General features: G+C 42.1%; 1 long non-coding RNA gene across 1 annotated transcript; it reads left to right on the plus strand.

Moving 5' to 3' along the window:
• Nucleotides 1-1,761: 1,761 nt before the first annotated feature.
• LOC307021855 lies at nt 1,762-3,237 on the plus strand. Its single transcript, XR_013803261.1, has 2 exons — nt 1,762-2,156; nt 2,190-3,237. It is a non-coding gene; the product is annotated as an uncharacterized lncRNA (long non-coding RNA).

Below are 3,237 nucleotides of genomic sequence, written 5' to 3' on the forward strand. Positions count from 1 at the left end.
TGACATAGCCCGGGCCTTCATTGCGACATGGGTGTGTCGTTTCGGCACCCCTTCAGACATCTCCTCAGACCGTGGTTCGCAGTTCACGTCCGAGCTCTGGAACGCCGTGGCCGTTAGAGTGTACCTTGTTATCATTCTAGCTTGACAGTAGCAGGTAGCAAGTTATTCTTTCCTCTGTAAACCTAATGGAAAATAAAGTGTGGACTTTAAAGGTCCCATGTCATGGCCTTTTCTACTGATCATAATTCCATTGTTGAGGTCTAGTAGAATAGATTTATATTGTTCAATGTTCCAAACTCACATTGGTTTCTCATACAGCATCTCTGTATAGTATGTCTCTGTCCTAAACGGCTTGTTGGAGCTCCTGCCCCCCGCTCCCTATCAGCCCACTGAGCTCTGATTGGTCAGCTCGCCCACTCTGTTCTGATGAGTCCACCACCGTTACAGCGGAACATCAGTGATTATGTGTTACAATGGCGTTACCAACCAGAAAATGACACCAGTAATGACAAAAATATGAGAATGCTGCGTGGGGTCTGGGTGCCTTGTTGGCGGGACGCTGCGAGGCTCGCTACTGCTTAGAGCGGATAGCCTCGCCGCGTCCCGCCGTCTCAGGCTAGGAAATCCACGGACTTAACGTAACGGCTCCGCGGATTGGTCCATTTGGGTATGGTCACGTCACTGTACCCAGGAAGAAAAAAATTGAAAAATAAAAATGTCCAACGAGGCGTTCTGAGGCAGCATAGACAGGTCTTTTCTGTGTTAGAGTTTTACTCGCTACAGGGTGTACTTTGAGAGTTTGTGACTCTGCAGACCGTTTACATGCAGGAAAAGCTACATAACACACAAGGGGACGGGTAATTACCAGAAAAGCGTGACATGGGACCTTTAACACGATGCCTTCGACTCCCATTCTTCGGCTCTACAGCGTGCACACCTACATCTTTTGGATTTGGAAAGGTTGGCATGTATGGTGCAGTGAGAAAAAAGCCTTAGCACTGAAGCTGACTGATTGCCTCGGACGTGTTTCAAGCGTGTTTCATTCAATACGTCAAAGTGCCTGATGTCATGCCTTCAGGAACAGTTACTAAATGAAACGCTCTGTATGATGTTGTCATTGTTTTGTTTTTTTACTTTGACCATAAAAAAATTCGAAATGAGGAAATTACCCTAAACATTTCTTGATGACAGCTGTAAACCCTGATTTGGAGAATCTAAAGAAAAAACACACGGGCTTTATGAAAAACGGTAGACGGTTGAAAATGTAACGAAAGGAAATTCAGATTTCCGAGTGCACATCGAACGTAACATGGAACTTTTTTGGATCACATCACATCCATGCCTGCAAAAGGTGAGAACGCGCATGTCTCCATCACTATAATCATGGGTCGTTTCTAATTTCTCTAATTTGTATTCCTGGCGACAGTGGGGGATATAACAGTCATTAAAACCACTTCTAATCTGGATTTCATGCAATGGACCCAGACACAATGGTCTAAATTGGGGACGTAAACAAATAATTGTTTACAAATAGTTAGTAGATAAAGTAGTGTGTGCTATCCGTCCTGAAAGAGAAACCCTTCCTCTTTTTCAGTTTTCCTGTTAAAATGTTTATTTTGGGAAATGTTTCATACATGAATCGAGCTTCTGAGGACCGAGGGTGCCATACGTTTTACAGATTGCAAAGCGCCCAGTGACAAATGTGTTATTTTTGAGCTACAGATATATTAAAAAGATACTTTAAAAACAGACCAAGGACAACATCAAAAACAAAACAAATCCAACTACAGGTCAATAAAAAGAGAAAAGGTCCAAAGCAGTTTTCTGGCAAATATATAAAACTTTATTTAAACGGCTCCTTCATATTGGACATTTTTAAGAATATAGGCAGTTTGGACAGGTTCAAATAGAGCTGAATTAACAACAAACAGTTATTTACACACAAAGCAAAGACAAATGAGGACATAAAGAAACATTCAGAAAAAACTAAAAATCAGCCTGTCCATCAGAAACAAGAGTCACAGTTTTGAATGCAGGACTTTTACTGTAACAGAGTATTCCTACACTCTGGTACTTCCACTTTTACTCAAGTACAAGATCTGAGTACTTCTACTTTTACTCAGGTACAAGTTCTGAGTACTCCTACTTTTACTCAGGTACAAGTTCTGATTACTTCTACATTTACTCAGGTACAACTTCTGATTACTTCTACTTTTACTGAAGTACAAGATCTGTGTGCAGGGTATATGCCGGAATCCTGAGGTCAAATTTAAAACCTTTTAAGACCTTTTTTAAGACCCTTTCCATACATTTTAAGACCTCATTGCAACTTTGAGTTCTAACCGGTTACATTGGCTACACACTTTACCTCACATTTACTATATTGATTGTAAGATAGCACAACTAAACAGAGTGCAGACAGACTACTGAAGCCTCCTCTCCACATGAACTTCAACCTCTCTGTGAAGGTCAGGTTTAATGCAGTATGCTGCTTTGTTGCTTCTGTAGACTCTGTGCTCTTTCATTCCAGTAAAACTCCTCAGAAACCATTAGAAACCAGTATTTGACCAATAAACAAAACAATTGACAAAACTTTGAACTATGAAATATATTAAACTTTGGTGAGCTTTAGCGGGGTAATGCCATATGACAAATGACAAATACCCAGGGGTTAAATTGGGCCGGGGCTGTCCGGGGCTAAGCCCTGGCACATAGGACGATGCTCTGACGTCATCACCCTCACACATTTGTCATATGTTTACAAAAAACGATATATATGTTAAGACTTTTCTCGTTCTTAATATATACTATATTTAGGGTCTATATGTGTTGACTTTACTTTAAAATAGCAGATCTCTGTGACCGGATATAGTTTGGCTTAGACCCCAGCCCAACGAGGACGCATACGGTAAAACGCATACGCAAACGCAAAAAAGTCTTCCGTTCACACGCATTCGATTCATTAATGTGTCCGTTCACACTAGACTGCTGGAAATGCTGGAAACGCTGTAGTACATATGCCAGGCCTGTAAGTGGCGCTGCTGCCGCCACAAAATACACCAAAAGCAGCGAAGAAGACCCCGGAGCATGGTTGCCATGGTTGCCCTTCTGTTTATGCCCTTCTGTTTATTCTCCGCGGTGGACGGCGTGTTCTCCTGCTGTATATCTCTTAGGTAGTCCACCAGCAGATGAAAAACACCCACCTCTCTCTTCCAAGGGACGAGGGAACCGTGCGGC

The sequence above is a fragment of the Notothenia rossii genome, assembly GCF_949606895.1.
Source record: "Notothenia rossii genome assembly, chromosome: 1".
In the NCBI taxonomy this organism is placed as follows: Eukaryota; Metazoa; Chordata; class Actinopteri; order Perciformes; family Nototheniidae; genus Notothenia; species Notothenia rossii.